Raw genomic sequence first — 21,596 nt, forward strand, 5'->3', positions numbered from 1 at the left:
AAAGGCACCGATTGCCTCATTCTCAGCTCGGCCCGGGGGCACTGCCAGAGGGGATTCTGGCTGCAGAATTTGTTCCCTAAATAGATAACACAGACAAAGGTGGGGAGAGAAGAAATATTCTCATTTCACAGTTGTCAACAAAGGCACAGAACAAGGAAGTGAATTTCCTTGTCACAGAGCAAAGGCAGGACTTGAACAGATGTCTTGATTCCGAGTGCACGTAATTGGTTTAATTTTTTGCCTCTGCTGTGGACTTACTGTGGGGAGTTATTTCAGTTAATCTTTTTTAGTCCTGTGATGTAATTTTTTGGTCAATAGAACAGCCAGGGCTTCTGTGTAAAGGTAAATGAGACCTGATTGTTTAAAAAGATTTAAGTCTATCTTTTAAAATGCAATTTTAATCCAGTGTGCACTGGTGTGTTGATATTTAGTAGTGCTACATGGCAAGAGAGATTCCAGTAAAATGCCAAGATTGCCTTTCCTTTCCTTCAGTGAGGGAGAGATGTGACAGGAAGAAAGCAGAAAGTGCAAGCATTATTAGATGTTGTACTTTTAAAAATAAGAAAATGTACCATTGTGTTTCTACATAGTATTATCTCGGCAGAAAAAATTTATAATTCAGGCCCTACAAATCAAAGACCAGCAAGAAGTATTATGTAGAGAATTTGTAACTTGTTTTGTAGAACTAAAAAAAAAAAAAAAAAAGAATTGGCACGGCTGTAGAGCCTGTGCAGCAGTCAAGACACTGGAGACATCAATAAAAAATTTACTATAACTATATATAGAAATGTTATTTACCATGTTGCATGCCCCTGGTTTCTGATGCCTCCTATTGATGAATCAGATTTCTTGTTCCACGGAGACATTTGTGTTCTGGGGAGCTGCAGTGCTGCACGTGCACATCTGCAGGATGCTCAGAGCTTGCTGCAAGGCTGTGGAGAAGCTGCAGGTGTGTTTTTCCTGGAAGCAAATGTAGGATATTTGTAAATGGGAATGGCCTCCCTGTTCCCAGCCCCAGTTTGCTTTAATATATCTATAATCCCTCTTTTGAATTTTTCACTTGCTGGTGATAATCTCTACCCTCCTCTGCATCCCTTAAAGATGTCAACTAGTGCCACAGACTGCAATAAAACATAAACATCCTGAATTTGCAAATTGTTTTGAGAACATCCTCTTGCCTGTTTCTCTTCCAGCTATATTTTTAGTGCTGGGATTATTTGATTTTTGTGTGAAGGCTTTGGCCTGCAAACGCACGGGCTCTGGAAGGTGGTGCTGCCTGAGCACTGAGGTAAGTGCCCTGTTTCCATCAGACAATATTAATTTCTGCTAATGACATTTTGGAAGGGAGCATTTTAAGAAATATTTGTAGATAAACTTTTCAAATGAAACATGTGCAGAACTGTCAGCCCTATACCATGGATTAAATTGCAGGAATATATCAGGGCTGACATATTTTTCTGTTCCTCTGTTTGTTTTTAGGATTTTAGGCCTTGGTGCAGAAAAAGAAAAGTGCTTAAATCTTTGATTTTTTTTCCTTGGTTATAATGGAGTCACTGTTCTTTCCTTGTCATCTGCAATGCTCAGATGCTTTTAATCAAATCCTCAGGATTTAAATTATTAACCATCTTTTTGGGATTACATTTTTTATTCCTAATTACAGGCAAAAGATATATATCATGAAATATGCAGCATGTAATTGTGATTGAAGCGTGCAGCCTCCCAAAAGATGGGCCTAACAATTTGATACACCCAAAATTTAATTAGGCAGATAATGGGGTTAGAGGGGAGATTTGTAAGGATGGAAATATTTGGAATGATACTTCTTTTTTGATGGTGGTGGGACTCAGTATGGAAGCAAATGCAAATAAAGTCATACTTCTTTCCTGATCTCCAATTGTATTGTCTTTTTTGTCTTGGTCTTGAGATTATCCATGAAAAACTGAATTTATCTACTCAGGGAGCAAGCAATTCAATGAGTTGCAAAATTTTCTACGTAGTTGGGTCTTTTGGTTCTTCTTGAGAAATCAAGTTTTGACTTAAACCACAATAACTTTTCCCAGGTAGATTTCCTGGGCATGTTATTAAAGGCTGTCTCCTCTGCTTGGCTGCCTGCTTTCATGAGGGACGCAGGAATTTGATAGCTTTGAGACCTCCTTCCTCTGTCAAGCTCCCTTGTAATTGGTCTCTGAGTTCCCAAGTTATTAGGGGATGAGAGGAGCAGGGGACGGGCAGACAGACACAGCCAATTTCATTGCACCAATCTCATTTCCGTAGGGAACTGGAATAAAAAAATCAATTAAGCTCAAAGACCCTCCAGCCCCCTCCTTCAATTACTTGGGCAGAACAATCCTTTGGCTGAAGTATCCATGATACACAATATCCTCCTCAGCCTCGTGCAGGATTAAACCTCCAGGGGCTGTTGTTTGGAGTGTCCAAGTGTGGGATAAACCCCTGGATTTTCCATCAGCATTAGCTGAGCTCCTGGAGCCTTTGGCAGTGCCAGGATTCCCTGCTGCAGCTTGCAGGGATGCTGGTTCCTCTTCCAGCATCAGGAGTTTCCTACAAGCTGCATTACCCCAAAGGAACATGGTGCCACTTTGCTTTTGTTTCAGCATTAAATGACCTTAGTGCTGCTAATTAACCACTTCTCTCCTCTTGTGAGGGATTGTCTTATTTTTTTCTGCATTCTGGAAATCTCACTGGTCTCCACATAATTCTGTTTACTCTCCCTCCCCACCTCCCTGGTAATTTGTGTTTAAATATTTGACATTTCATCTTCTACTCCTACAATCAGAAATAATTCAAGTATAACTTCTAAGTGGCACAGACACATCGAGGGGTTGAATGCGATCATCACCTTTTTCAAGCCATTTTCTGGACTATCTTCTAAATCACCATGAAAATCCCAAGCTAAAACAAAAAACCCCAAACAAACAGATTTTTTTTTTTTGCAGTTCTGACTGCAAACCAAGCCTGTGTGAGCAGTCTGAGATGATTATGATCTCAAAAGCAGCAAAAATCATCAATTTTCTGTGATCCTGCTTTACCCAGTGGAGATGTCCAGATTCAACACTTTGGGGCTCTAGTGCCCTTCTCTTCCTCTTATTTCAGTATTTGTTTTGCTAACAGCTTGTTCTGCTGTGGAACTGGTTGCTGTAAAGAAAATATCTCCTTGTTTGCCTAGAATCTCTATAGTGAGGGATTTTGTTTGTGTGGAGAGAAGGAAATGAAGGATGGAAATATTAATAGAGGAAGCACACATGTTTCAGATGATGTATTATATGTATCCCCTTGTTTCTTGTTTTACTTCTCTGCATTTTTCATTTCTCCAAGGATGTTTTATTAAAAAAAAAAACAAAAAAAGAACAAAAAAAAGTAGTGATGCTTTTCCTGTGCACCAACTTGAAGACATTTTGGTGGGACTTTGTTGCAGCATCACTTCAGTTTTTTAGTTCCTCATGGAGAGGTGTGGAACCAGGATCCCAACCCTGACCAAAATCTTCTTAACCTAAGGGAGTTGAATTTAATTTCAATTTTCTGCCTTGCTGTAAGGCTGAGAGACAATTCCTCTGGCTAAACTCAGGGAGGAAAACCTTGTTTCTCCTGGCACAGCATCAACCTCTGCATCAAAATGGTGGCAAATAAGGTTTTCCAGATTTTAATTGTGACTACAGCATCAGAAGCACCTTTAAAGATAGAGAAATATTTATTTAAGATTTTAAACTCCTTAAACAGAGGCTGTGGTTTATATCATTTGCATGTAATGACCATGACCATTATTAATTCCCCCAGTAACTCTTTACTCTTAGAAAAAAATTGCATTGCAGGACAGCAAGTATCTACCAGCAAGTATGGTGTTTTGTTTTTTTTTTTAGCTTCTAATGCAGCAGCCTAAATCTCTGTAAGATTTACCTTTAACCTAAAATCTTTCACCCGTTATCTAGAATGTATAATTATAAATACATTGTAGTCTAGAGTAAGTACAATTAAAAAGGGTAATTAGTTTCCCTCCCTCTCTCCCATCCTCCCACCCAAGTCCTTAGGTTTAATTTTCATGATTATGTTAGATTATGAGTAATTTTAAATCATGGTATCCAGTAGAGACTACTCCTACTCTGCAGCTCTTTTCAACAGTTGTTTATGGTAGTTTCAGCCTCTTTCTGCCTCTCTGAGGCTCTTTATTTTTAAAGCAAGGCAGACAAGGCCTAAAATTATTCCATTAAAGAGGTGCAATTTTTGTAATGGGACTTAGAGTGCTCTGCAGAAGTGCAGGCAAGTTTCTTCAATATCCTGAGCATTATTCGCTCATTTAGTTAAATGATGTTTCTAATTCCCTGGTAATTACATGTAATGAGGCACTCTTTCTCTTCTTGATGAGACTTTAGCTTAATATGAGATGTCGTATTTTTTCTTTTTTTTTTTTTTTTTTAGGGATAATTACCCTTCCCAGGAAAAGCAGGGGGTTTGTTGTGCAGAATATATAGCAAATTATTTTATTTCCTGCCATCTTGACTGCCAGTAAATTATAAAATTAAGTTTCAGTGGAGCATTAGCACCATTTTGGAAAGGCTTGAGATTTTTTTTTTTTCCTTATTCATGTATTGATGTCCTTTGGGACTGTTGAGCTATTATTCATGGAATAGATGTTTTTCTGCCAATTTCTAGTATTAGATGGTATTGAAGCAGCAACATAGGTTTAGTTTTTTTGCCTGGATAATATCCAGTACAGAATGGTCTTGTTAGATGCTTTTTCTATCAGGTAATTATCTTTATAAAGTTTTACTAACACTTCCCCCTTCCTTGGTGACTAATTAAATTTATTTTTATGCATGTTGTAATAATAAAGGCTGGGGGACTTTTTCTTTTCAGTTCTGGATGAATGTTCATAGATTTCTTGCACAGCACAACATTTAGGGCATTGGAATGAATGAAAAGCTGCAGGATACATAAAGTTAACAACAATAATGCAGCATTTAGCTCCAGTAAACACAAAATCAACAGTGATTTTAATTACTCTTACTTTCCTACATTCTGTCAGTGTCATTTCCTTCCTGTTATTCTGATGAGGTGATTCTTGTCTGGTTTTGTTCGTTTGTTTTTGGTTTGTTGGTTTGCTTGTTTTGTTTTAAAATTCAAAATACTGTAAAAATTGTGAATGGAATGCCATCTGAAAGTCAAATTTTATAAGGGTGATCTCTGCATTGGGAGCTGAATTGCCATTTTTAAAGCCATTTAAATGTCTAATTCTTACAGAAAATTCAGGGATGGATTATCTCCCCTACCTTCAGCCAGGTTTTTGGCCTAAATGAGGAAGGCACCAGGCTCCCCTGTTTCCAGTGTTTGGAATATTGTTAAATAACAGCTCTTTGTGCAAGACACATCTGTCCTGTGCCCTCACCTTGCAGGAGGAAGGAAACTGAAATCAAACTCCAGCAGAAGGGGGAAAGCCTCCTTGTCCAGCAGGGGTGGCTGGAGAGGGAATGGGAGGAAGGAAGATGACTTTTGTTATCAAAGCCTTGTGTGACTTCATTTCCTCTCTTTGGAAGAGACATTTTTGCAGCCAGCTGGGAAAATTTACCCTGCTCATCTTGGCAATGGCACTTTTGGAAAAGAAGGCCATGGAAGAAGCTTTATTAATATGAAGATGTCTACTCCTATGTGAATATATTGCCTTTACACCCTTTTAAATCGATCACACTGTTTACAGGGTTTAAAATATGTTAATTTAAGGGTTTGGTAGGGTCAGTATCTGAATCTGTAGTGATGAAAGGATTAAGTCTTGAAACTGGTGGGCTCTTTTATCAGCAGTGCACTTTTCCTGTCTAAGAAACCACAGTGCTGCAAAGTTCTAAATATAAAGGCACATCTTCATGATAAAACCAAAATTTTGAGAGGCTAAAGTGCAATCAGCGGTAGAAAATAAATGTCATAAATAACTTTTTGATCCCAAATACTGTGACCCCAATTCTATAGAAAGAAGCTGGAAAAATATGACTGCATCTCACTCTTTATTTCATCTTAAGCAATTTGACATCAATCAAATGACTATAGAGGCAAAGGCATGAACGTTTATTTCCCAGCCCACAGGATTGCTGTCAAATTGCAATTTTCAAAATTGAAAGAGTTGTTAAGCTAGATTTTCTCCATTTTCTTCCTAGTTCTTTCCCTCATACTTTCAGAAATGTGCCTCTCAATTTCGCAGTGTACTATCCTACAATGTGTGAGGAAATTAAAGCAGCTCCTGAAAAAATTCCTTACCATGCAGTGGTAAAATCTCATTTTCCTGTCTGCAACTCAGTGCATGAATCTAGAGGAAGACTAAATCAAAGAACAGGGAATGAATGAAATTTGAGCATTAGGATGATGCCCTGGTGAGGCTGGCAGGTAAAAGGAACAAGTTTGGTGCCCTCATGTTACATGATTTAAAAGTCTCTGGCCAGGACTGGTTACCTCCAGCCTGCTGCAACTCAAAGTTTTCCAAATACTGCTAAGGAGAGGAACCTGCTGCTCTAAGGGTGTCAGCTTGGGGCAAAATCTGCTCCTCAATATTAGATGGGGGCAGGACATTAAAATGAAAAGCTTTGTAGCAACTGAAGTTGGAAGTTGGTTGAGATCTGTGGTCCCATTATCAAGAAAGCTACAGAAACCCTCTCTCATTAAGTTTCTCCGAGTTTCTGAAAGCCAAAGCTCCTGGATAGCCCTGAGCAGGTCAACACGTCCCTCATCTTTAAAATCAACAATAATGTTCTGCTTGTGTCTACCAGCTGCCTCAGTCTGGTAGGAACTTCAAAGCCTGCCTAATATATGCAATTTTCTCTTAAAACAAGAACAACAAAAAGCTTCTAGTGGAGAGAGTGCCTGTCTCAGCTGTGCTGACCCACATTCAGCCCTGAACTCTGCCAAAGGAATTCCAGCTCCTTCCTAAGATGCTGCCACAGCTGTTGGGGTGCAGGGTGGTTCTGAGGTAACCAGTGTGATGCAGGAGATAGCAATCAGCTCCACAACTGGTTCAGCTCCATATTTAAATAAGGAAAAATTATTAGGCTTATATTATTAGGCCCTGAAATGCACCTGGTGGGTAGGAGAGGAGTGAAGGTAAGTTAGGCTGATACAGGAGTCTGAGCTTTTCAGCACATGATTTACTATTTTTCAAATATTTTTCTTCCCCAGTGTTTGGATTTTCCATTTTCATCTCTTAGTCTTCCTAGTATTTAGCTATAGGAAGTAAAACCAGGTGGGAGTAGAGAACAGGAAACCCAGTTTATTCCAATTGCTCAGACTGTACATTTTATACCACAATGAGATAATACCATGTTGTGAAGCTTCAGTAGAAAACCCTGCAAAATCATGGCACTTTGGTGTTTATTCCTAAGGACTGGCAGGTGTCACCACGCTGAGCTGGCCTTGCTTGTGAATATACAGGCATTCAGATATGTACATCAGGCAGCTTTGTTCAAACAAAACTGGAGAATTATTCCCTGTTCTTGAACGGAAAGGGTGATACAGAGACACAGCTGGTGCAGTGTGGCTCGGGATGGAGCTGAGCAGACCAGGGTGGCTGTTCTTTGTGCCTGCCAGATACGAGATGGGGAGCACTGTTTGGAGAAAGGGATACTCTTCAGGAGAAGGGTCCATGCCCCAGGAGAAGGGTTCATCCCCCAGGAGAAGGGTTCATCCCCCAGGAGCAGGGTCCATGCCCCAGGAGAAGGGTCCATGCCCCAGGAACAGTGTCCATGCCCCAGGAGAAGGGTTCATCCCCCAGGAGAAGGGTTCATCCCCCAGGAGCAGGGTCCATGCCCCAGGAGAAGGGTCCATGCCCCAGGAACAGTGTCCATGCCCCAGGAGAAGGGTTCATCCCCCAGGAGAAGGGTTCATCCCCGAGGAGCAGGGTCCATGCCCCAGGAGAAGGGTCCATGCCCCAGGAGAAGGGTCCATCCCCGAGGAGCAGGGTCCATGACCCAGGAGAGGGGTCCATGCCCTAGGAAGAGGTCCATCCCCCAGGAGCAGGGTCCACCTTTCAGGAGAGTGAGTGGAAGCTCAGCCCTGCTCCAGGTGAGCCTCTCAGCTGGTCTGGGCTCTCTGAGGAGCAGCAGTGGGGTTGCAGTGGAGCTGCAGTGAAGCAGCAGTGGAGCTGCAGTGGAGCTGCAGTGGGGCTGCAGTGGAGCTGCAGTGGAGCTGCAGTGGAGCAGCAGTGGAGCTGCAGTGGAGCTGCCTGGGTGCTGCTCTGCTGCAGGACATGTCCAGCAGCCACCGGTTGGTCATGGGAGCGTGGGTCAGTGCATGGAGACCTGTCTGCCAGGCCTGGCCCAAGTCCAGCACTCCTTTCACAGGGGCTAATTGGGAGCCATCAGATTAAATTCCCTGTGACTTTATTAGTGTCTCTAAGCCAATGGCCTGCGGGCAAACCCCCTGTGAGTAAATCAGAGGAGTAACCATTTGTTGACGTTTCTGTCTGTCAGCCCCAGACATGGGCCCGTGTCCTGCTGGTAAATGTGGCTCTGTCACATGCACTTACACCCTGCACATAGTTGAGATTGTTACAAATGCCTTTATCCATTCCCATTGACATTTTAAACAAACGGTGATATATTTAGTACAATAATTACAGTTATTTGATTACCTTTCTTTTAGCCTGAAGTAGAAGGCAACTGACAGATGTGAATACCTCCGAGACCAATGCTCTGTAATAAACTAACATTATTTATTACAAGATGCATTTTATTAATAGGAATTGGCAGTAATTAATTCAGTAAAGTTGATGTTACTAATAATTACATGTAATTCATGAAATATTTATGAAAGAAAACTGTGTATAAAAATGACGAAAAGGTCATTTAGCTAATTAGTTAATAAATGTCACCAACATTTCTAGTGAGTCTCTAATTCTGAACACTTTCAGCTTTTTCTTAGGGAAATACTTTTTGAAACATTTTGTTTTCATGCGTGACATGCTGAGATGGAAGTCAACATTTCTGGTTATTGTTTTGAGCCAATGCATGTACTGTTTCCTTTGCTAATCCACTTTGGCCTCTTTCCTTGTTCATAGTGAAAGATCCTAATTAGAGATAGCACGAGCTCAATCTAATTTAGGTTATCAGTGACTTGTGGTGTCTCCCAGTTTAAGGATATATGAATATATCTCTGTCTTTTTAACTTGATTCCACTGACTTTCCATGGAATCAAATAACCATCATCCAAATTAATAGCTGACATCTGAACTGGAAAAATCTTAATGTCATTTCTGCCTGGATTGAATGCAATGGCAAAAGAGCCCATTGACCTCGTGAGCTGCAGGATCAGACCTTGGGCTGCTCCATGGGCATGGCTGGAACAGGGATTCTGCACCGGTTTTTGGGAGCCTTTGCCATGGGATGTGCTGGTGTTATTTGCAGAGGAAGGTGCAGAATGAGGCTCTCTTGTCAAACAGGCTGCTTGAGACTGTGTTTGTTCAGTGCCACATTTTCAGAGATGTTTGGATAGTTTGAAGCACTGAGAGTCAGAGAATCCACATCTTCAAACTTGGGTGGGGTGTGGCTTCAGTTTCCTCCTGCAAGTCTTTGTCAAACACAAATTACTGGGCTCAAGGAGGAGTTTTGCCTATGAAATTCCTTGTTGCCTTCTGAAGAAAGGCAGGCTTGGTGATCTAATCACCTTCTCGTCCATGAGTCTGTGAGAGCCACCTTTGCACTTCCCTCATTCTGGCATCGCTCTCAGCTCGGTCAGAAAGCAGCCTCCAGCACTCTGCATTTTGGCAGAGCAGGGAATTGCTCAAGGACCTCAGGGATGAGGAGGTGAAGAGAGCATCGTGCTCACTGCCCTAAATCCAGGAGTGAGGAGCGGTGGCCAAGGGCTGATGTCACTTCTACACGCTGCTCTGCGGGTGGGTTCAATGGCTCTGAAGCAGCTCTGGGCAGGGAGATGGACACAGGGCTGCCCTAAATCAGGGAGGGGATTTCTTGCAGTTGAGTATTCCTCAAAGAGCTGTTCTGTGTCTCAGTGTTGCTCACTGACAAGGAACTCTCAGCCAGCCATCACCACGGGGTCCTCGAAAGCAAACCTGTGTGTGGAGCCACATTTCCTTTTGTTCTGTGAGTGGGAGACTGCTGATCACTGGGGGAACTTTGCTTCTCAGAACTCATTCCTCAAGTTTGCCATTTGCACCAATAACAAAATATCCAAGGATCAGCCCTTTATTAAGTGCCAGGCTCAGGCACATCCAAATGCCATCCCTTTGTAGAGTAATATACCAGTGTACACAGAATTACACACTGATCATCTGAGATCTGTTTCTTCACCACGAACAAGCATGAATGTATAAACAATATAAAACCTGTATAAATAGCACCAAAACAATATCACGGCCACCATAAGTTCTGCATTGGAAAAGAATGATTGAATTTAGCAAATGAGAGAGGTGTTAACACCTCCTGACACCCCTGTGGTCCCTGCTGAGGTGGCCCTGTCCCTGGCTGATGGCATTCCCTATGGAAATCACGTGCCTGTGTGGTGTTGAGGAGGATGAGGCAAAGCCCTATCAACCTCTTGGTCCTCCCCTACTAAACCCATCTCAGCTCATTAGTGAATGCCAAGGTTTGGCCTTGCAGTACCATACAGCCTAAGTGAATGGGGAAACAATTTTCTGAGATTATTTTAATTGCCTGCCTTGCAAAATAAAAATGAAAAAGCTCTTGTTATTTTCAATTAATAAACAGACTCTCAGGGAGAAATAGCTTCAGCAGCAAGCAGAAGGAATGGCAAAACAAGGAAAATATGCACAGGAGGGGCTGTTGTGCAGGATATGAACAAACCTACAGCACCTCTCCCCGCTCTGGGAACCCTCTGAGCCTTTACTCCAGCTCCAAACAGTCCCCCTCATGGGCAGCTACCCTGGGAAAAGCTGAGCAATCCTGAATTGCCTCAGATATACTTCCTAACTGGCAACTGGTCCTGATAGAACAATCTGAAACTCTCTGTCTCCTTATCTTCTGTCGACATCATTTTTCAGCAGGGGCAACAGCACCAAATTAAATCGTTGTGCTGCAGACAGTCTGTCTGATTGCCTTGTGGCTGTTGCCCATTCTGAAGATTTCCTCCAGCAGTTTAAAACTAAGTCAAGAGGAAAGTTCATGTGTGCTTGTGCACACAGATGCACACAACCCCCTTCTCTCACACTTACTCAATGATGAGATACATTTACAGCTTAAGGAATGCAGAGTCCAGTTGTTCTATGCCATGGCCAGTTCTTGATGGTTGAAAAGGTCAGGAATTCCCTTCTCCCCCCATAATTTTTCCCCAAATCCAGACTAGGAACTTGAAAGAAAGGAAATAATAAGATGTATGTGAATTAGTTTAATCCAAATATTATTTGTGGAAAGAATCATAGGGAAGCATGACTGGCTGTGCTTGTGTCTGATTTGTTGTGTTCACTTAAGGCAGGAGCAGAAGGCTTGGTTGTCTCTTGTCCCTGGTATTTTTTGAGTCTTCTTGCCATGTATGAAGCCCAGCTTGTCTGCAGAAGGTTTGGTGTCTGACTGAGATGCAGCTGCTGGGGCTGAACAGACGCAGTGAGCACGGTGGAAGGGGGAGAGGCTGGGAAATGAGATGTGCTGCCAGCAGCAAATGGATTTGGAGAACCTGATTGCTGTATAACAAAAGAGCCCTCTGGGGTATATTTTACTGACTGGTGGGCAGGAGAGAGCTGTGTTCTTGGGCCATCTTTCTGAGGGCTGCAATGCACAGTCATCACCTTTGGATTGTGTCCAAGGGCTGCCCAGCATCCCATGGCTCTCGGGCAGCGTTGGATCAAGGAGGATTCACTTTGCATCTCATTGTGAATGCACCCCCTGGAGCAGCCTGGGTCAGGCAGAGACCTCTGCCTTGGGGGGAGGTTTGATCCTTAGGAAAAAAGGAGGGACAGCTTCTCTCCTGCCCCAGCCTGTGGGTTATTGGGTGTGTCACCAATTAATGCCCCCAGCTCTTCCTCCAGAGCTCTGCGTTGGGGGATCCAAGTCAGTCCCCTTGAGTGCCTCTGGAGTGAGGACATGGATGAGGACAGGGATGAGCTGTGCCTCCAGGATGGAGCAGTTCCCATGGACAGAGCAGCTTCAGTCAGCAATTCATGCAGCTGGCTCCTGCTTCAGATCCTGAGATGCTGCAATTGCCCCAACTCCAGACTCCAGGACAGTGCTCCCTGCATTCCTGCTCAAGCCTCCCTTTGTTTCTGTCTTCAGAAAGTCAGAATCCAACAGGTGAAATCCTCCCAAAGGACTCTATAGGCGCAATATAATGTATAATGTATACTATATAATGTATAATATATACTATATAATGTATAATGTATAATATATAATATATAATATATAACATATAACATAACATAGAATATATAATATATAACATATAACATATAATGTCTTATATCTTATATCTTAAATATGATATATGATATATTATATTATACATATAAAAGATAATATATAAAATATATAAATATTAAATACTTTATAATAGATAGTATACTCTATACTCTATAGTCTATAATATATAATATATAATATATAATATATAATATATAATATATAATATATAATATATAATATATAATATATAATATATAATATATAATATATAATATATAATATATAATATATAATTAATATGTATAATACATAATAAATTACATGTTATATATGATATATTATATACTATGTACAATATATATTGTATATTCTATATTCTAGATTGTATATTGTATATGATATACTATATCTAATATAGTATATATAAAAATATATAGGTATAATATAATATATATTATATATTATAAATATATATAAAATATACTTGGGGACAGAATATTTCATAATTTCTACGTTGGGAGCTAACCTGACCTAGTATTTATTCTTGTATTAATATAAACCACAGGTGTTATCAGTAAAGAAGCAAACATGAAAGACTGGTAATTGTTTATACAACAGCAAATTAATATATATAAAATGTATCAGTTGCATGCTATTAAATATGCAGACAATCAATATATAGATATTAAAAAAAGAGAAATAATGGCTTTTAGGAGGAAAGGCAGCACACACAGGGCTCTTCCCCATCCCAGACACAGTTTTGCTCTCCCTGAGGATCCAGCCCCTGTTTTTGTGCTGTTGTCTCATGCCTGCCCAGCCGTGGTCCCAACACTCAGCATTCACTGGCAGAGAAGACATGGTGAAATTTAAAAAAGACTGAGCAAAGTCAGGAAAAAAAACCCCACACTCTCTTCTAGGAAAACTTGGTGGAAACCCTAGAAGGTGTTAAATTGATTTAATCCTTGCCATGTTTTATTTGGCTGCTGTGGGTTTTGGTATAAGAAATGAGTTCTGCTATTTCAGCCAGCATTTCTGAGAGTAGTGATCAGGGTGGGTGTTTTTAGAGATGATTTTAGAAAAAGCTGCTTTAAAAAACAAAAGCTCTCCCACACAGCAGAACAGAAGATTTCTAAAGCCCTTTCCTCTCTCTTTCTCCTTGAAAACACATTTGTAACCATTAGTTGGGTGTCACCTTTCCAGATGGGGTATTTTCTCCCTTTGCATCCCCTCCTAGGGGGGTGAGGGCTGCTGCATCTCCAGCCCTGCTGCTCATGAATCATCTCAGTCCAGGACCTGCAGCTCCTTTCCTGCTGCAAACTTTTGCAGAGGAGAAAGAGGAATCTCTTTTTCTGGAGAGATTTTCAGGCTAAGGAAGGATCCATTCATTGATGGGACCATTACATTAGGAACTAATTAGAAGTACTGGGAACCAGAGCTCCTCTGTTGTACTCTAAAAGCAATTTATCTTGTCATTGTTCAAATGCCATAATGTAATAAGGAATAGTCCAAAACTTGCAGAAAAAGCAGAAGCCCAAACCAGCCAAGAAGCTATAGCAGAGTACATACTTAATTTTAATATCTCCTGCTAATACAAGTTCAATAAAAGTTATGAAACTGGAAACTTTATTCATTTCCTTCTAAACAGGTAAATTCTGTGTATGCTAAGCTTGCTGTTTAAGGATGCTTAATGAAAACTGATTAAAATTTGAAATAAACAAAAATATTTCCCCCAGAGAATGATTTCCTGTTGGAATTGTTGACTGTGATCTTCCCATTGCATTTGTCAATATTGGCTGTCACTGCTGTTGTGTAATCAATTTGTCTCCTTAGCAGACTTCTCTGAGATTTCTCTGAACTTCATCTGTGCAAATTACTTTCTAAGCCATGACAACATTTTGCTCCTCACCTCCCACAGCCTCTTACAACAAGCTCTTCATGGTTTGGAGGCAAGTTTGTCAAAAGCCACGAGCTGAGTTTCTGCCTTGCTTCTTTCAAGCCCTTAACATCCCATAGGAACAGCAGGCTCTGTAAAGGAAACTCTGGTGATCTTTTATGATTCCTTTTGGATGTGAGGAGGTCTTGCACTGATGGTTTATAGCAGAGTGCAGGTTTGGGTGTCCATAGCCTTGCAGAATTGTTTGGGTCGTTTCCTTTCAGATGCAAATCTGCTTGCTGGTGTAAAACTGCAAGGCTTTGAAAAGTTATGTTTCTAAAGCAAAGAAAATGTTAGCAAACTCCCAAACAAAAACCCCTTCTCTTTATCCAGATTAATCTGTATTATTTACTAGTATGAGGAAAGACTCAATAGGGCTTGTAATGGAACCAAACTTCAAAATTCCTCGTGGCACCCCCAAGCTAAAGATTTTTAGGTGAATTGCTGTGGCTTTTTGTACAGTATATGATTTCCATATTGTTTGACATGTTTTCACTTGACATCAGATTAGCCAACAGGTTAAATATTGTGGTTTCAAAGTGTTAATTTAGCACGCTTGCAAATTAGAATTTTAACATATTTGGAATTTTGATGAGACTAAAAGGCAAATTGTAATGTTCAAAGCAGCTGATTTTAGGTGCAGTTCAGCAATTAAGTTAATTTCGAGCTTTCTGATGCTGAGAAGGCCACTCAGGGCTGATAATAGCTTATTTTCTCAGATGGAGATTGAGGAGCTGACTACAAACTTCCAAACGAACACATGTGCTTGATTTGTCTATTTGTATTCAAGTTTACCTTTTCTGGTTGTCAGTAACACTACCCCACCTGCCCTATACAGCCTGTAGTGCTCAAACCTATTTGGAAAATCATGTGAATAGGGATTTGCATCATTACAATTTCCTTTCCATTTAGGAAGCATCTGCTATAGCTTTAAAAGTAACAGGTTTGAAGAGGCCACAGGCTGTGAAACAGACTAAACCATTATTAAAATGAAACAAAAACTTTACAAAAAAAAAAAGGTTGCTGGACCAAATTCAACAGCAGTTTCAACCTTTTTTTTTTTTTTAACTCCTTTTACCTTGAAAAGGTTAAAAGCATTTGGGTCCTTGTGGAAAATGTAATTGCATTTCAGCCTTGTTTATGTGTGAATCTAAAGAATACTGATAATCTGCCACGTGAAAAAGTTCTGTTCTTCTGCTAACAGGCAATCCTTCTTGCTCCTAACAGGTCTTTCTATTAAGGAAACAGTTAAGGCCTAATTGGAACTTTTATCTGAACCATGTCACTCTAACTGATCAACCATGGCTAGCAGTCATATAAATGTTATTTTAAGTACCTCAATTGTGCAGATCCAAGTACTGCAAGGAAAGAGGGAAAACCTCAGCTGCAGTTTTTCTTAATAACAAATAAAAAGCAAAGTTCTGGGGGGATGTGCTCGAGCAGGTTAAGTTAACAGTGTTATCTTGCTAACCTTCATGCATATCATTTCCATGGGCAGCTGGAGGTTTTGTCAGGGGAATTGACTCATCCCAGGACATTTCTGTCTCTAATTAGGTCTTCTGTTCTTTTGAGGGTGGGCAGTGCCATTGTGATGCTGCTTATTTGCCATTTATCTCAAAGGAAAGCTCTAAACCAAAATATTCCATCCAGACTTGGTCCTTTAATCTGCCTACATCATCATTGGGAGACCTACACATAAAAAAAAAAAATCCAACTTCCATGATTTTCCTGAAGTGGGACAGTCTCCTCCCCAGCTTCTCTCTGTTCCTCTGCCCAAGCCCCAGCTTTGCAGGAAAAGAAAACAAACCCTGTTTTAAGAATTGTTTTAAGCAAGTAGGATATTTTGTTTCTGTGTCTGTTTGCTCCACTTCCTAGTCAGTGCCTGGAAATTTGGCTTTGGTTTCTCCTGAGTCTCATTGCACACATCTCAAATGGAAAGAAAAAATATAACTGCTTTCCAAAAACATTCAGTGATGGGTTGTTCTTGCTTTCAGGGGAAGCAGGGTTTGGCCAGGGCAAAGGGAATCCCATCCCAATCTGTGTTGGGGTCCAGAAAACACTTGTGCTGCTTTTGAAAAGTTACAGCCTGGATTTTCAGGCACAGCTCCTTTGATGGTTTTTGCTTCTCTCTACACATCCCCTGATTCCAAAATTGAAACTTCCTTTTTTCCTGGTAGCACTGCTGGTTTGTACTGGCTGGCAGGCACCACAGAGCTGCTATCGGTAGGGTTATTGTGGTGCTCATTAGAAAATTCTGTTTCAGGTGTTTCAAATGGGATTTTGGATCCTGCAGTTTTGAACACTGGACTCGGGAGAAGAACCTGACTTTGAAACAGCGATAGCAACTCCCTCCTTGAACATCAGGCCTTTAAAAACCCTCTTCCATCTGGCACTGACAATTGAATTGACCTCTAGAGAACTGATCATTGAGCTCCTTCCTAGTCTCAAGGCAGAACTGAACATATCCCAGTCAGTTGGAAGAAGGAAGGATGAATGCTGTCTTCCTCAAGAACACCTTGCTAGGGCTGAGTATCCCAATCGCAATCCCAATCCCAATCATCAACTCATGGATTCAAGCCCCAATCCCAATCCCAATCATCAACTCATGGAGTGCAGTTCCAGTCCCAGTGCCAATGCCAATGCCAATGCCAATGCCAATGCCAATGCCAATGCCAATGCCAATGCCAATGCCAATCATCAACTCATGGAGTACAACTCCAATTGCAATCGCAATCACAATCCCAACCATCAACTCATGGAGTGCAGCCCCAATGCCAATGCCAATCCCAATCCTAATCATCAACTCATGGGGTACAGCCCCAATGCCAATGCCAGTGCCAATGCCAATCATCAACTCATGGAGTACAGCTCCAATCCCAATCCTAATCATCAACTCATGGAGCGCAGCTCCAATCCCAATCCCAATCCCAATCCTAATCATCAACTCATGGAGTACAGCTCCAATCCCAGTCCCAATGCCAATCCCAATGCCAATCATCAACTCATGGAGTACAGCTCCAGTCCCAATCCCAATCCTAATCATCAACTCATGGAGTACAGCTCCAATGCCAATCCCAATGCCAATCATCAACTCATGGAGTACAGCTCCAGTCCCAATCCCAATCCTAATCATTAACTCATGGAGTACAGCTCCAATGCCAATCCCAATGCCAATCATCAACTCATGGAGTACAGCTCCAATCCCAATCCCAATCCTAATCATCAATTTATGGACGGCAGTTCCAGTCCCAATGCCAATGCCAATCCCAATGCCAATGCCAGTCCCAATGCCAATGCCAATCCCAGCCAGCTCAGCGCAGCAGGCACAGGGAGCAAGGACACAGCCCCTGTGGGGTGGTGGGAGTGCTGGGGCTGCTGTAGCTTCAGTGGTTTTTTTTTGCCTGGTGATGGTTCAGTCTCGTTTTGTTGGCAGCCATGCCCTGACCTGTGACTCGGATTCCTTCAGGAGCACTCAGAGGTTTGGGCTCTGCTGCTGAGCCCTGTGGTGGGGATGTGACCTTGCCAAGCACAGAGGGATCAGTGAGGTGCTGCTGCTGAGCTCCTGCTGAACCCAGGGGAACACCTGGAGCGGTTCATCCCCACCTCAGCCCAGGAGCCGGGTGCTGGGCTGGGCTGTGCGTGTGCAGCCAGACTGAAAGTGCTCTCTGCAGCAAGGAAGAGCTGCACAGAAGGGTTTGCACACACACACAAAACTCCTCTTTACTCATCCTTTCTTCTCCAAGGCTACTTTGATAAGGGGATTCCATTTTCTCCTCCAGACTCCTGCTGAGGCTTGGGAGGTATCCCGTTTCAGGGAGGCTGTCTGACACTCAGAGCATCACCCTGCCCCATTGTTTGCAGGAGCACGATGAAACTTTTGTGCCCTTGGGTTGAGCTCATGCCCTGCGGGCCCCGGCAGATCATTCTCCCTGCAATTAGTATTCATGGTTAGCTAAGCAGAACTTCTACAACACATCTGCCCTGCTTTGAAGGTTGAGTTTCATGGTTTCAAAGTGGCCAGAGGAAAGGTTCCTATATGAAGAAGATATCCGGGAATATCCATTGTCTTTTTGTGTGTTTAATGCTTGTGTTTCAGGTAGGATTTCCTTGCTGTTTATTCAGTACTTTCTAATTTAGCACACGGTAAAGTGGGACAGTGAGTAAGAACACAGCGGTTTTAAAATTTTCCATCGAATTTTGTTCTAGGTTTCCAATTGCTTTCTTGGATTTGGGAGAGGGGGTGGTATTTTTACTTCTTCAGAAAATTTCCATGTGTTACCTTTAATGCTCTTGCATTTTTGCAAATGTAGCAAACATTTTTTTCCCCCCCAATACTCTGTGTACAGAGACCTCCATATATTTGACATTCATAGAATCATAGAATGACTTGGGTTGGAAGGGAGCTTAAAAAAAATCTAAATGTTGATATGGCCAACGTGCTGCATAAATGCTTCCTTTGCTAAAAATATCTCCAGGTCAAAACTTCTTGTGTCTCCTATGAAAAGAACCTGGGATAAAGGGAGGCTCCAGGGAGGGCTTAGAGCCCCTTGGAGTGCCTGAAGGGACTCCAAAAGAGCTGGAAAGGACTGTGGAAAAGGGCCTGGAATGGCAGGACAAGGGGGAATGGGTTTAGGCTGAAAGTGGATAAATTTGGTTGGTCTGAGAAGTGCAACAACCCTTGCTGGGTTGCAATCCCTTGATTGCAGTGCTGGGTTTGGAAAGGATCTCAAACTGTAGGACAATTTTTTGTTGCTATGCTTGAATTACTCTCTGAAATTTATTGTTTTAATGGATGTAATTATTGGTATATTTAATTTTGGCTAGGACCTGGCAGTGTGTACATGGCCCTCCAAAGAAATTTGTTCCCTTAAGAGATAAACTTTTAAAAAGGGATTATTCTATTGGCCTGTGTGCTTAAAAAAAATAGTTTACCTGGGTTTTGAATGGAGAGTTCACTGTGACTGAAATACCAGTGAAAGTGTATCACGGGTGATCACTTTTTCTAATGTAAATCATTTAACATTGGTAATTTTCCTCTGTTGCTAATGCCATTAGTTACTTTAGAGGTAAAAAATAAAAGGATGTTTTACCTACCTTTTTTTTTTTTTAAATTTTGCTAGCTACCCATAGCTTAACTTAATGATTTGTATAAGTGATAGTAATTGCTGAAACTACAGTTGAGTATTATTAGCTATAAAATGAACATGGTTATATGTCCAACACAACTAGCAAGGAACAGAAATGCAGTTGTATCCAAGAGAAAATAATTACAGCAATAATCAGTGTAATTCATGATAATGGCTGAATTGAATTTCACACCATAGCTCCAAGCACTTACATTTAATGAATGTAGTTTGTGCTTGTTTACTAAAAAGGTTTTTAGCAGAAAATCGATAATGTAACTTCAGTGTTTCTAATTGCAAATGCAATTTTTTAAAAAAAGTAGTGGTTCAATAAGGATTTTGTAGGGAAAATTAAGGTATGTGAGTGCAGCACATGCTGTTACTTTAATTAGGCTACCTGCACATTAGTGCTATAGTTCCTTAATATTTATTTATTACTCCATATTGATTAAAATTGGTTTGAATTCCATTTTTAAGACTAGCTAATGTAATGAACATTGAAACTTTTCAGCTGCTGTGACTAAGCAGATCATTTCTAATGGGACTGTCCTCACAAAGAGGTGTTTTTCACTTAAAAGCATTATCACACCAGCAAGTAGGTACAGGCCCAGCTACAGAGGTGCTTTCTACATCCTGAATACAAAAAAGTTCCAGAATGGATAAAGTGATTGGCACTTGGGGGTATAATTATAATTGCTTAATTGGTCCAAGTGTGTTCTTGGCCTCGTTTGTGATGAGGGAAACTGCTGGGTGTTCAAATGCTGAGGAATGCAATGCCAGGTGAATATTTCAGTTCCTTGGAGGCTGTGGCCTCCTGGAGCAGGTCAGAGGGGGTTTGTAGAGGTTACTGAGATGCACAACTCCAGCAAAGATAATCAGAAATAATCCCAGAGACAGATGCTTTTCCTGAAGTCAGCAGCAAATCTCCCACTCCATCAGCAGGAGTGGCTGGAGCACGTCTGAGGAGCTGGGAGGGAAGGCAGAGCGCTCAGAAAGCAGAAGGGAGAAGGAACAATCAGAGCTGGGGTTTCTGGAGCTCAGCTCCCTGCAAACACAGGTTGCTTTTCCCTCCAGAGACCACAGCCCAAGCCCAGCAGTGCTGAGGAAAGGGGGAAGAGCTGTGAACCCCTCCTGAGCTGTCTCACACAAGTTGCTGAGCCACCTTTATGGGCTTCAGGGAGGGTTTTGAACGGGTCAAAAATCATGGTCAGTGGAGATGTTTTATCTTAAACCATAGAACCACAGAATGGTTTGAGTGGAAGGGACCTCTGAAGGTCATCTGGTCCAACCTCCCTGCCATAAGAAAGAACATCTTCACATGGATGAGAAGAAAGTCACGAAGCCATGGACCTTCCAAATCCAAGGTGATCTTCCAGCTGCAGGGATGTCACTGCCCAACCAGCAGCAATAATATTGTAACTGGGCTTAAACTGTGGCAGCAAATTAAGTGCAATCCACCAGGAAAATATGAAGCGATCCGTAGGGTTTAAAAAAAAAAAATAAACCCTGATCACTCGAGATTTGTGCCCTGATTATTTTCTGTGGCTGCCTGCCCTCAGTGCTAGAACCAGCACTGCATTTTCTGCTGGGTTCAGTCAGGCATTTTACTCTACAAAAACAACTAGCTCCTTTCCAACCAATGATTACTTGTAATTATGCTTTCCCCTGCCATTATTCTAATAGACTGTCATGCTGCACAGAGGAGGCGTTTGGAGACTGCTTTTATGGATGGACTGTTGGAACACTTAATATAGCTCTATTTTTGAATTATCAGGTTCTATCCTTTTGAAGTCTGTGTTAGTGGAACTCCTATTTATGAAATGTGCTGTGCTTAAAGGTTTGCTATTGATGAAGAGGTCCAACAGAGGCCTTTATCGTAAGTACTGCAGCATTCTCCCTGAGAAATAAATAGCCTTGCTAAAAGGTATGTTGTGTACCAAGGTTGCAAATTATCAGCCAAGCACCTTATAACTGTATACTTCAAAAATGCCTTTCTGCTTTCTGTTTGTTCTCCTTTTTTTTTTCCACAACATGAGCAGTGTTTTTAAAAACCACATAAGGAATAAAAATCCCCCAGAACCCCAGTCTGTTGGTTCTTTCATTGGACAGCATGTCCTCGTTGCAACTCTTTAATATTCACATATACCTTGGCAGAAGGTGCTGTTTACAGGTGTGGCATCC

This window comes from Fringilla coelebs (genome assembly GCF_963513975.1).
Source record: "Fringilla coelebs genome assembly, chromosome: 8".
Classification (NCBI taxonomy): domain Eukaryota; kingdom Metazoa; phylum Chordata; class Aves; order Passeriformes; family Fringillidae; genus Fringilla; species Fringilla coelebs.